Genomic DNA, 14,245 nt, shown 5'->3' with positions numbered 1-14,245 from the left:
GGAACATTCATACAGTTTCTTTAAGTACAGAGCCAATCAGTCAAATAAGATGTATAGTGCAGTCATTATTATCAAGTGAACTAACTTGCATAATACACATTTAGAATGCCAAAAGTTTAGATGGAACAAGGGGAACTCACAGACAAAAAAAAAAAAAAAATCAGCCCAGCTAAAATAATTATCTATTTACAAAGCTTCAAGCTCAGAGATTTTTGGTCCAACTCATTGATGGGCATGTTTGGCATCCCCAGATATTTAGTGCAAGAAACCCTGGTTTTCTTTTCTTATGCTGTTTTTTTGTAGGAATTGGCATGTTCAGTTAAAAAATTCAAATTTAATATTGGAAAAGCAAATCAAATTGGATAAGTTCCTGGAACTATTCTTTAGGCAGCCTCAATGTTCAGAGAGCCTGGATGTGGTGAGGTTAACACTGACCTTCAAAGTTGGAGACAAGTTCTTCTGGCCTAGTCTTCCACATGGATAATGATACCTGGAATCAGTGAAGTTACAAAACATACACATTATTTGCATAAGTATCTGTACAAGGTTTCAAGAACACCTGGTAGTTTGTAGCTTTTCTTTCCTCACATTGCTGCCCCAGTATATTTTCTTTCAATGCAGAAACACCTTACATTATAGAATGATGACAGTATGAAAGCTGTTCAGAACTGTAAATAATAATTTTCCATGCCACTCTTTTTTGTACATATATGTGATAAGGCTGAGAGGAAACAATTAAAAATAATGTCTATTTTATTGCAACTAAGTTTATAGCCTTTCAATGTAGCAACTCCTGAAAAATTTGGAGAGGCATTCAAAAGACTTATAAAATGCCCTTGCATCTCAGTTTGAAAGTGAATGCATTTGTAGCATTTCCGTTTTAGCCAAAAAAAAAAAAAAAAAAAAGGAAAGTCCTGAAATGTTTGCCTTCTTTTTTTCCTCAGATAAGAGGTATGATGTCCTAGTTGCTGAGGTCCTCTGGAAATGATTGAGATAACTTGAAATTTTCTTATTCTCCCTCATCTAGGAAATTCAATAAACAAACATATCTTTTATGATGTGGCAGTGGGAACAAGAATGTATTGACTGAGTTTTTTGAGAACTGAGGTGGAAAAAAGTGTTCTTTATTTAGCTGCAGGTATCTGATATTTTCCCCTAAATAAACTCAGCCATAGACTTAAGACTTCTTAAAAGTCCATTTGTAGGTCTGCCCAAGTGATATGTCTAAATCAGGTTTTTTCAGTCTTGACTTTATTGCCATTTTGAGTCAGAATATTCTTTATGTGGGTGAGGGAGTGTCCTGTGCATTGCAGAATGTTTAGTGGCATCCTTGGCCTCTTTTGACTGGATGCCAGTAGCTTCTCCAAGCCCCACCTCAATCATGACAACCAAAAATGTATCCTGACATTGTCAAATGGCCTCTGGGGGGAAAATAGCCCTTGGATCAGAATCATTATTGTCAATCTTGCAAAATAATAATACTTTACTACTTCTAAGGCTTAATATGTTAGTTATCTAGGATATATGCCTGTATATATATTTATATTCTCTTATATATAGTTTTTTGTCATTCATATGCAATTCTCTAAGCTCTTTGATTAGTCTACTAAAAGAAACTGAAGATTGGCTTAAACATATTTTTTTTTCTATTTTATAACTCTTAAAGCATACCCTGTGTGTCTGTTATGTTTTGAAAACCTATTTTAATGTGTTGACTGTCTGTTCATTATCGATAGAAACAATTTCTTTCCTTTTCTACGTCACTCAGGGGATCTTGGATCTTAGTGCAGGAACAGTATTTTGCTGGGCCAGCTTCATGTGTGATCATGTCACTATTTTAAAATATATCTGCTGGTAATACAGTCTTATGTACAGCTGTCTTCAAGAACTAGCCAACAACTGTCTCATCAGGATGGGTTTTCCATCTTCTGCTTCCAACACCTTTGTTTTTCTTCCTTCCATGCTATAGGTATATTGATCATGAGGAGAGGGTTCGCCCCTCACGGGAGAAGTAGTTAGGAAAGCAATATGTGGAAACAAAGCCATGAATCTGACATGAAATGTGCTTAAGGTAAGTAAGAAGATGGGGTTGCATTTTTATGATGTGTTAGAAAAAAATTGTCCTGAAAACATCTAGCTCCAGAAGCCAACCATTATTCACTCTGAGGGAGCATGCCATGCAAAAGATCTCCTGATTTTAGGAAATCACACAGTGACCTGAGTTGTTCTGGGTGCCTACCGAGGAACATGGACGCAGCTTCAGTCTAAGAAAGAATGTTCAATTGAGGCAGCCACTTTCTCCGGGCCAAATTATATTCTTCATAATCTCCCAAGTGTTATATTTAATTTACATTTGAAATAGAAAATATGTGAACATAGACTTGGCTCACGAATTATTTCAGTTTTCTGAATTCAGGAGAATGTGCTTGTTGAAGCAGATGTTTCTGAATTTTATTTCATTACTGAAATTTCCACAAACATAAATCATTTAAAAATACATGATTTAAGAGTTTAATAACCTGAAAATGAACACCCAGCAAAGATTTTGTATCTTTCCTCAGCATTTCTGATCATGTGTTTTCAAGAAAGCATTGAAATTTTTACCAAAGCTTCTCATGTAGATAATCTCTTAAAAGTTTAAATCTCTTATGCAGCATAAGAAAAATAAGCTATTTTTTTGACTTCAATCTAAGTGACATTCTGTGCTCTTTACAAGCCCCTGACTATTTGATAACTCTGAAAGATGCAAATGTAAATTTCCTATGAATCCCAATTTTATTCAAAGATTGAAGCCCTATCACCTCACTTAGAGCAAATTTCATCCATTAACAACTATCTTGCAGGTAAAGGGAAGCGAAATATAAGTAAAGTACTAACAAAGTCAATTACATTCAGGTGCATGGATGATTAATCATAAAATTCACAATGGAGGACACTCTGTGGGTAAGGAATACGATTCCTTTTTGAAAATAATGTGGTATATGTATATATTTTTCTTCTCTTCTCCTTTCACATGCACTGTTTAGATTGTATATGTGGAGATGAATATCCATTGTCCTTTGCACTTTCTGGATGATAAATTAGAAAGGAAGAATCCAAAGAATGAAGTTGTGCTATTTGTCTTCATTTCTGATCTGGGAAACTAGAGGAAATTAAGATGGTTAGTATTGCTATCATTTTTTCCCCTTGAACCCTAGGAAATAGGAATTTAAAGTCCTTAGATGTATTTTCTACAATCAACAAATTATAAAGTTATTTTCACTAATCTTTTTGAAAATATAAATACAAGCCAGAGGTTCTTATTCATGGCTCATTTCTCGGGACTTTGTAAGACCATGAAGCACATTGAAACCCATATATTGAATAGGTCCCATGCAAGATGCCTGCATTAACTACATCAAACCCACTCATTCAAACTTTATCAAATTTTTTTTTTTTGTCCTTTACCATGTACCAGAAATGGGACAAGGGACACAGAATATAGAGGTGAACCAAAGAAACAGTTCTTGTCCTCATGAAGCTTATATCTTAGTGTTAGAGACAGAGGCACAAAGAATGTAAACCAATAAAGAGAAAAAGATAATTTAGATCGCAGTAAGTTATATAAGGAAAATTAAACAAGGCAATGGGATAGAAAACAATGACCAAGATGTAGAGAAAACTTTGGCTTGGGCTGTCAGGGCATGATACTCACTAGAGAGATTCCATTTGAGCTGAGATATAATAAATAAAAATGATCCAAACATGTTGATTCAGGGAAAGACAGCTTCAGGAATTGCAATCACAAAATCATATTCCTAAGACAGGAATGAGCTGGGTGTCCTTGATTTAGAGAAGAAAATCAAGGTGTATAGACTCTAGGAAGTAAGAGTAGGTCCTGCTAGGGACTGTACTGTGTTTCTTAAAAATGTATATGTTGAAGCCCTAATCCCCACTGTTACTGCATTAGAGATATGGCCTTTAAGGAGGTAACTAAGATTAAAAGAAGACTAAGAGCAGGGCACTAATATGATATGATGGGTGTTCTTATAAGAAAAGACACCAGATCTCTCTCTCTCTCTCTCTCTCTCTCTCTCTCTCTCTCTCTCTCTCTCTCTCTCTCTTCATGCATAGAGAAAAGACCATGTGAGGACACAGTGAGAAGGAGGCCATATGCAAAGCAGGAAGGAAGATCTCACCAGAACAAAAACCAGCCCTGCTGGCACCCTCATCTTGGACTTCTAGCCTTGCTCAGAGCTGTGAGAAAATAAATTTCTGGTGTTTCAACCACTCAACCTATGGTCATTCGTTATGCAACCCTAGCAGACAAACAGGGACCTAACTTAAGAACTGGTTAAAAATGAGGCCAGTGAGGAATTTGATACCCTATGGTTGGGAAAGTTTGATTTATTCTAAGCGCAACGGAATGGAGCTGGGGATATAAATTTGGGATTTATTGGCAGGTGAAACATATTTTAAAATAGACTAAAGTTAAATTTCCTGAGGGCAGAATGTAGATAGAAAAGAATCAAGGTTTTATGGCCAAGATCCAAGTCACTCCAATATTTAGAGTTCTCCCGAACATTTAAAGAGGGTTTACACTGATTCTTTTTGGAAGATGTAGCAGCATCTTCCAAAAAATAGAAATTCTTTACAGCATCTTTCCAAGTCATTATATGAGGCCAAAATTACCTTGATATTATAACCAAAGATAGTACAAGAGGAAGACAGTACAAGATCTATATATAACATGAAATTAGACATAACATTTCTAAACAAAATATTAGCAACTTGAATCCAGCAAATATGTAAAAAAAATTATGCACCATAGCCAACTGGGATTTATTCCAGGTATGCAGTGCTTTTAAATATTTGAAAGTAAGCCATTATAATCTACTATATTAACAGGCTAATCACATGATCATATCAGCTGATGAAGATCAAATCTATGACAAAATTCAACATCTATAATTTTAAAGAACCTCTCTAAAAATAAGTAATAGAGGGAAATATATCCTCAAATTGATAAAGATCATTTACAGAAAACACAAAAGCTATCATTATACATAATGGTGAGAATCTGAATCAGTTCCCCCTAAGATCAGGACCAGGCGAAGATGTTTGCTCTCATCACTCTCATTCCACATAGTGCTGGAAGTTCTCACTGGTGCAATAAGGCACACAGTAGAAATAAAGACACTGAAATTTATGTTAGTTAATTTTGTGTTGCTATAACAGAATGCCACAGACTGGATAATTTATTAAGAAAATTGTTTATTTCCTACAATTTTGGAGGCTCAGAAGTTCAAGGTGCAGGGGCCTGCGTCTGGTGAGGGTCTTCTTGCTGCATCATCCCATGGCAGAAGGCAAAAGGGCAAGGGTACAAGAGAGAAAGAGAGAGAGGGATGGAGAAGGGATGATATGAGGGAGCCAAACTCATCCTTTTTATCCAGAGCCCACTCCTGAGATAATTAAGTCACTTCTGCAATACATCATTAATACATTCAGAGTCCTCATGACCTAATCACCTCTTAAAGGTTCCACTTCTTAACGCTGTTGCATTGGGGATTAAGTTTCCAACACAAAAACTTTGGGGGATGCATTCAAACTATAGCCAGTTTGAATAGAAAAAAAATTTAACTGTTTCTATTTCAAATGACATAATTGTATACATAGAAAATTCCAAGCAATCTTTTAAACACTCCCAGAACTAATATGTAAGTTTAACAAGATCACAGGATACAAGACCAACATACGAAAATAAATCATATTTTTATATCCTAGCAATGAAGATGTGGAAAACACAATTAAAAATACAAGACTATTTACAATTATTTCAAAAAAGAGAGAAATAATTAGGTACAAATCTAACAATGTACACATAGGTCCTCTATGCCAAAAATTACAGAACCCAAAGGAACAAATGCAAAGGACTTTTAAATAAATGGAGAGATGACCTTGTAATGGATAGAAAGAATCAACATAATAAAGATGTCAGTCCTTTTCAACTTCATTAACAGGTGCAATTCAATTCATATCAAAATTCCAAAAAATTTTTTTGCAGATATGGTAAAATTTATTTTAAAAATTATGTCTCAAGGCACAGGTCATGGACTAAGTAAAATAACTTTGAAAGTGAATAAAGTGGGGTGGATTATTACATCCAACATTAAGACTTACTATACGGCTACAGTAATCAAGAGATTTTGATATTGGTTGGGGGATAGACTCATAGATCAATGGAACAGAAGAGAGAACCCAAAACTAAACAACACAAATATACCCAGCTGATTTTTGAAAAGGCTGTAAAAGCGGTTCAGTGGAAGAACAGTTCTTTCAACAGATGATGTTAAAGCAATTAGATATCCAAGGGCAAATAATTTAATCTCAACCTAAACCTACTACTTCATTCAAAAAGTAATTCAAAGTGTAGTATAGTTTTAAATATAAAATATAAAACTAAAAGACTTTAGTATAAAACAAGAAAAATTTTAGGAAGTAGGGCTAGATGAGAAGTTCTTAGATATGACACCAAAAGCACAACTCATAAGAGAATATAATTACTCTATTGGACTTTACAAAAATTAAAAACTTTTGCTCTGTGAAAGGCTACATTTAGAGAATGAAAATTTAATCTAAAGTTAATCTACAGACTAGAGGGAAATGTTTGCAAATCACAAGATTCAACATAGGGCTTCTACTTGGAATACACAAAGAACTCTCAAACTGAACATTAAAAGAAAAATAAGCAGGGCAGTCTGAAGATAGCGAAGTATCTCAATTGATTGTTCACAGTTCGTTACAGATCTTACTTCTTGTTCTGCTCTTCCCCCTTCTCACTACTGCACTTGACTAATTTAAAAAAGCAATTAAATTAGAAAATTTATAAACAAAATGAGCAAATGATTTGAACTGGGGAGAGATGATATCTCATTTTAGTTTTGATTTGCTTTTCTTTGATAATCAATGATATTGAATGCCTTTTCATATGCCTGTTTGACATTTGTATGTCTTCTTTTGAGCAATGTCTATTCAAATCTTCTGCCCATTTTTAAATCAAATTATTAGATTTTTTCCTGTAAAATTGTTTGGGCTGCTTATATATTCTAATTATTAATCCTTCATCAGATGAGTAGTTTGCGAATAATTTCTCCCACTCTGCACATTGTCTTTTCACTTTGTTTATTGTTCCCTTCATTCTGCAGAAGCTTTTAAACTTGATTTGACCCCACTTGTCCATATCCAAAAGACAGGCAATAACAAATGCTGGAGAGGATGTGGAGAAAAGTGAACACTGGTACACTGGGGGAATATAGATTAGTATAACCACTCTGAAGAATAGTTTGGAGCTTCCTCAAAAAACTAAAAATAGAGCTGCCATATGATCCAGCAATACAATCCCTAGGTATATGATCAAAAGAAGGGAAATCAATATATTGAAGAGACACCTGCACTCCCATATTAGCTGAAACACCATTCAAAATAGTCAAGATTTGGAGGCAATATCAGTGTCAATCAACAGATGAATGGATAAAGAAAGTGTGTGTGGTACTTACACAAAATGGAGTATTATTTAGCCATGGAAAAGCATGAGATCCTGTCATTTGCAACAACATGGATGGAACCAGAGATCATTATGTTAAGTGGAATAAGCCAGGTATAGAAAGACAAAGATCACATGTTCTCACTTATTTGTGAGAGCTAAAATTTAAAATGATTGAATTTGCATACATAGAGTGTAGAGAGATGGTTACCAGAGGCTGGGAAGTGTAGTTGGGGTTGGTAGGGAAGATGAAGATAGCTAATGGGTTAAAAAAAAAAAAAAAAAAAAAAAAAGAATGAATAATACCTGGTATTTGATAGCAAAACAGGGTTACTATAGTCAAAATAATTTAATTGTACATTTTCAAATAACTAAAAGAATATAATTGGATTGTTTGTAACACAAAGGATAAATGCTTAAGGAGATGAATACTCCATTTACCCTGATGTGATGATTATATGCATTGCATGCCTCTCATCTGGATATCCAAGCAGAAGTTTGCTGCAGAGTTGGGGCCCTCATGAAGAACCTCTGCTAGGGCAGTATGGAAGAGAAATGTTGGGTTGGAGGCCCCAAAGAGAGTCCCCAGTGGGGCACTGCCTTGTAGAGCTGTGAGAAGAGGGCCGCCATCCTCCATACTCCAGAATGGTAGATCCACCAACAGCTTGCATTATGCTCCTGGAAAAGCTGCAGACACTCAACACTAGCCCCTGAAAGCAGCCAGGATGGGGGCTGTACCCTGCAAAGCCACAGGGGAGGAACTGCCCAAGGCTGTGGGAGCCCACCTCTTGTATCAGCATGACCTGGATGTGAGATATGAAGTCAAAGCAGATCATTTTGGAGCTTTAAGATTTAATGACTGCCCTTTAGGATTTCATACTTGCACGAAGTCTGTAGCCCTTTTGTTTTGGCCAATTTCTCCCATTTGGAACAGGTATATTTACCCACTGCCTGTACCCCCATTATATCTAGGAAGTAACTCACTTCCTTTTGATTTTACAGACTCATAAGTGGAAGGGACTTGCCTTGTCTCTGATGATACTTTGGACTGTGAACTTTTGAGTTAATACTGAAATGAGTTAAGACTTTGCGGGGCTGCTGGGAAGGCATGATTGGTTTTAAATGTGAGAACATGAGATTCGGGAGGGTCCAGGGGCTGAATGATATGGTTTGGTTTTCTCCCCACCCAAATCTCACCTTGAATTGTAATAATCCCCATGTGTCAAGGGTGGGGCCAGGTGGAGATAACTGGATCATGGGGGCAGCTTCCCCCATACTGTACTCATGGTAGTGAATAAGTCTTATGAGTCTGATGGTTTTATAAATGGGACTTCCCCATACAAGCTCTCTCTTGCCTGCCACCATGTAAGATGTGACTTTACTCCTCATTTGCCTTCCACTATGATTATGAGGCCTCCCCAGCCATGTGGAACTGTGAGTTCATTAAACCTCTTTCCTTAATAAATTACCCAGTCTTGGGTATGTCTTTATTAGCAGCACTTAAACAGACAAACATACAAACACATGTTTTTGTTTTTGTTTTTGTTTTGGGGGTGGGAGGCGGAGAGTTTTATTCACCAAAAAAAAAAAAAAAAAAAAAAAAAAAAAAAAAATTCCCAGAAACAGAATTTAAAGAGAAAAGCAGAAAATCCTTAAAAATATGTGTGTATTTATATATATGTGTGTGTGGGGGTGTGTATATGTGTGTGTAAAATATACATATACACACATATATGTGACTTGGCTTGGATATCAGCTTTTAATTATATATAATTGTATATACGTATATATATCCTATATATATAGTACACTATATAATATATAGCGTGGATATTAGCTTTTAATTAAGTTGAGTTTTAACCTTAAAATTCTTTAAAACATCTTTTCAAGTATCCTATTATCAGTTTTTAGCCAAGACAATCAGCTGATATTTATGGCCTTTGCACAAAATCCAGAACCATTCTAAAGACAGCTTAAATAAAGGAGGGTTTCACCAGCTAAAAATGGAGTACAACTCATATGTCTGTCCAACCATCTTCTCTAGGTTCTCAGCTTCTCAGCCGTTCATCTACACACAAAGACCCCAAAACCTTGTGTACCTCCCACAGATGGAAGAAGACAGGAAATCAAATACTGTCCAAGGAAGGGAAAAAGATTAGTAATGAATTGGTATCCCAAGAGTCACACAAATATCAAACCAAGAGGGAGCAATTCCCTGAGCAGAAAGCTAACCTAAGCCACAGTGGGAATTGTAATCAACAGACTACAAAATGAGCAGTGTCCACTGTGAATGTTGCATGGAATCCAAAGTGGCCTGCGTGAGTGTAACTTTGTTTTATCTCAGATTTTGCTCTTTAGTTGAAATAATTTTTAAGGTTTGCCATGACATTAATATGATTCTTTTAATACCAACTTCCTATTGTTTGGAATAAGGGATCTCTAAAATTTTATTTTATTTTATTTCTCATTTTTTAGGAGTCTAATTTAAGGAATGGATCTTTTGGCCATTGAATTTTCAATGATGTATTTAGTTCCAATAGCAACTCAATCCAACACCCTTTCTTAGACAAGAAGTGATTCCAAAGATCAAAGATTCCCCCATTTTCCCAGAAATAGGCTGAGATAGTGAAAGACTCTTTTTGCTATAGACAGTTAAAAATAGTATTTGCCTCCTGTAACCCCCAAATTTGTTGGGGGCTATGAGTCACAGACCAGTTAATCTGTCACATTGGGTAGGCCCTTCTGGGATTGACTTGCTCAGCACTAACCAGGCAGCACAGGTCAAGATGACAAAAGCTGCTTATGAATGGCACTTCTTATGACAAGCTTGACACATTTGAAACAGAAAAAGTCTTGGATTCCCAGCCATTTTCAGACTGGCCATCTGACCTGACCCAGAAATCATGCCCCACGGATGGTGGGAACCAAGAGAGAAAGAGCTCACTTGATCACAGGTCGAGTTCTCAAGGACACAAACAAGAGGAGAGGGAACCTCAACCAGTACCCCTCTTTATGACAGAACACATAAAGACAAACAAAAATATTTCTTGAAAGAAAGAGATCAAACAATATAAATATTCATATCACAAAATGCCAAAAAGTACTCTAGAGTTGCTATACCCCAAGACTAGTCACACAGGCCCCTTTTACCCAGTAATAAAAACCTTGCAGAGGAGAGAAACAGTAATTTTTACCATCTACTCTACTGGACTGACCAAAAGAGAGAGCAGGACCATAGCTGGTAAGAAATTCTTACCCCTTTTGCTGGCTTCTTAAGTTCCTGGGTCTTTTTACTGAGGCTTCCAGAAGAACAGAAAGACTTTGGTGATTTTGCCCAAGGCACCATAACTATGGAAGCCAAGGCCCTTGGTCCCCAAAAGGTTTGCTGAAAAATCACTGACATAAGGTAGATTGAGTAATAGGAGAAAATACATACGAATTTATTTAATGTGTGCATGAGAGACTTCAGAATAAAGATCTTACCTCCCAATGAAGTGGAAAATTGTGTATACCATCTTGAGGCTACAGAAAGAATGGGGGCTTGGATCCTAAAAAAACATTATGGGAGGGGAGAGAAGAAGAATTCTGTTGAAAGAATTACTAGGGAGAATGAATGGATCCAGGAAAAGATATTAACTTATAAGTAGTAGTTCTCTTTGGAATTTTAATAATTCTTGGAGACCATCATTATACGTGTCAAAGGATCTGCTCAGGTGCAGTTACATTCTTGGTCTTTTCTGCAATAGGTAGTGAGATAACAAGGAGAGGAAGAAAAAACAATTATTCTGCTTGGTGGGTCTGGATCTCAGGCAGATAAAGGAGACTTCATCTTCTGTGAGAGGGATGGTATGGAGGGAAGTTTGTCAGAGAGACCTTGAAACTTCTTCATTTCAGCATGTCTGTCATGAGCAGTGAAAGGTTAGAGATAACCAGTTCTACACATATTTGTGTCTTTTGACAATGTCAGGCTTTTATTAACACTGTTTCAATCACAAAAGTCATGAGTTACAATGAGTTCTCCCGGAGGTTTTAGTACTTCCCGTTCACTTAGTAGTCAGTACTGCAGACACACAGGCTCAGGCCACTCCACAAGTCTGTCAATATTGCAAACCATACATAATAGTATACTTGTGTAAATGTTATAGATTAAACATTCCACAACAAAAAAGTAATATTTAACATCAAAAGGAAAAAGAGGAGAAAGCATTAATGAACCGATCCAGGGGGAGCAAAGCAGTAAAAGGAGTCCTGGTTTGGGCCTGAAAGTCCCTGGATATTGCAAGGATGAGTCTTTGATATGGCAGAGTCTTTGGTGGCAGATGCTGAGTTCTTAGCACAAGTTACTGGAAGGTGGTGTCAGTTAAGATGGCCTATCTGAGCTGCTGAAGGCATGCTCCTTTATGGTTAAAGAGTCCTCTGGTGAGAACTGATTGTGGAAGAGTGTACTTGGTTTGTGTCCTTATCTGGTTAGATGCAGTCTTTATTTTTTTGATTATTAAGCAAAACATCTTACCCTTGTGGTTAGATGCAGTCTTTATTTTTTTGTTTATTAAGCAAAATATCTTACCCTTGAAGGCAAAGTGTCCTATGAAATATAAAATGGAAACTTTTTCTAAAATGGAGTTAGTTACATCAAGGGTGCTCTATAAACATAAAAATGGCATATTTTGGGGGTATTGGTTTCTGAGCTCTGACAAACTCTTCCTAGTTTTTATGACCTCCTGCAAAGGGGAAGGACTGGGAGAAGGTCAGAGAGATCTTACTTCTACAGTCTTCTCAAGTGTCAAGGTGACGTATTTTAGAGTAGTGTGTCCTGAACCCGCATCATTAATCAATGAAGATAAACCTAATTTCCAAAGTAAATTTATGACTAGAATAAATTGGTCCCTTTTCAATTCTTTGCCTTTCCTTTGTACAATTCAGATACAGTGTCCAGATGTTTATAGCAAAGTTAGTCAAATAAGAAAGAGGGAAAACCAAAGGGAACTCACGGAATACTTGAACAAGGCAACTGGAGAAAAATATGCTATTTTCAGTCATGAAATAATAACACCTTTAAATGACTCCCCATGTCTCAGATGATGGGTTAAGGCCTTCTATACTATTCATTCAACCCTTACAGCAGCCTCAAGAAGCCATGATTATTATTACTATTTTATAGATTAGAAAACAGCCTTAAAAGAGGTACATAATATATAATATATTGAATTTTGTTCAGAGTTTGTAAATGTGAAGTCAGGACTAGAACCCAAGTCCCTCTGCCTGATTCTCCTGAAGTGACACTATGATAAGAAGCTACTCTGCACGAGGTCAAGAAACAAGGGCTAAATATTTAAAATATTTGGCATGCCGTGAGCTTATGTGTTTAGGTAGGGGTAAAAATAGTATCATTCTCATTTTCTCTTGATAAGGCTTTAGGTCATGGAAGCTTTAAATATAAATGCTTTGGGATTCAGTGGTACTGTATTTTCTCATTTTAAAAAAAGGATTGAATTTCAAGTCAAGGGATTTCTGGAAAGAGTCGTGCATGAGAGACAGCGGTAGTACTCTGGAGGTCCCGCCATATTGGGACCGGTCCTAATTGGCAGAAAGAAAGGGAAAGATTCATAATGAATATAATAACAGGGAGAGATGGAACAAAAAGGGCTCCATTCTCTTCTCTTTCTAATCAAGGGCCCTGATAAAAGACACACAGACACACAGCAAGAGCATTCTAAGATTGAATCATAGGATCAAACTTTATTTCCAAAGCTGCTATCTTTTAAAATGTAGGTTCAGAAAAACAAGCAACCAACAATCAAACAAATTCTCTCATCTTGGGCCAAATTTTGAGCCAAACTAAAACAGAATATTTTCTTTTCTTTCTTTTTTTTTTTTTTTTTTTGAGACGGAGTCTCGCTCTGTCACCCAGGCTGGAGTGCAATAGCATGATCTCGGTTCACTGCAACATCTGCCTTCCGGGTTCAAGCAATTCTCCTGCCTCAGCCTCCCGAGTAGCTGGGATTACAGGTGCCCGCCACCATGCCTGGCTAATTTTTGTATTTTTAGTAGAGACGGGGTTTCACCGTGTTGGTCAGGCTGGTCTCGAACTCCTGACCTCGTGATACACCCGCCTCGGCCTCCCAAAGTGCTGGGACTAAGGCGTGAGCCACTGCGCCCGGCCCAGAATATTTTCTAAAAGCTTATTAAATGTTTGGCAACATTAAACAATCTTATTTGTTATAAAATTATTCTTAAGCTCTCATAGCTCTAATGATACTGATAGGTCTAAGTAAAGAGACAAATATGGGGAGAAATGTTAATGATGACTATTCAAATGGACTAATGTGAAACGCAAGGGTGGGAAAACTTCAATCACTCTTTTTTATATTATTACAGGTGCCCACTTTGATGACTTGTTGTACGAGCACCTTTGATCTCCATCGTAGAAAACGCTGTGCTCCATTTCAAAAGAGATTGTCATGTACGCCATTTGCCATTCAATGTTCTTTGGATCAAACCAACAGCAGACCTCACAGATAGAATTCCACCGCTGGCCATTCACAAAGAGGTAAATTGTAGGTCTTTTGCATTACTTTTAAACATTTTTTTAAGCAGAGAGCAGTTTACAAAAAAAAAAAAAAAAATCTGTTAACTAATATTGCCATCTGCTTTGATCTCTAATAAGGTTTTGAGTCTGGGCTTTTATCATAAGGGATTTTGCCAAAGTCCTTTCATTTTCGG

At 36.6% G+C, this 14,245-nt stretch overlaps 1 protein-coding gene across 4 annotated transcripts in view; it reads left to right on the top strand.

Annotated features, from left to right (window-relative positions):
• Positions 1-14,245, top strand: part of KCNJ16 (potassium inwardly rectifying channel subfamily J member 16) — a 171,043-nt gene that overhangs the window by 17,577 nt on the left and 139,221 nt on the right. For 2 of the 4 annotated variants that reach the window (XM_073005085.1, XM_008011963.3), the window contains 2 exons: positions 1,970-2,071; positions 13,901-14,072. The gene's annotated coding sequence lies outside the window, so the exon portion shown is untranslated. Of the gene's footprint in view, positions 1-1,969; positions 2,072-3,026; positions 3,161-4,113; positions 4,273-13,900; positions 14,073-14,245 lie in introns of those variants that run through there. The other 2 variants (XR_012088850.1, XR_501003.3) reach the window with 2 other exon arrangements.

The sequence above is a fragment of the Chlorocebus sabaeus genome, chromosome 16 (assembly GCF_047675955.1).
Source record: "Chlorocebus sabaeus isolate Y175 chromosome 16, mChlSab1.0.hap1, whole genome shotgun sequence".
Lineage (NCBI taxonomy): Eukaryota > Metazoa > Chordata > Mammalia > Primates > Cercopithecidae > Chlorocebus > Chlorocebus sabaeus.
Note: the sequence above shows the minus strand (reverse complement) of the source record. Positions and strands in the feature narration are given on the sequence as shown.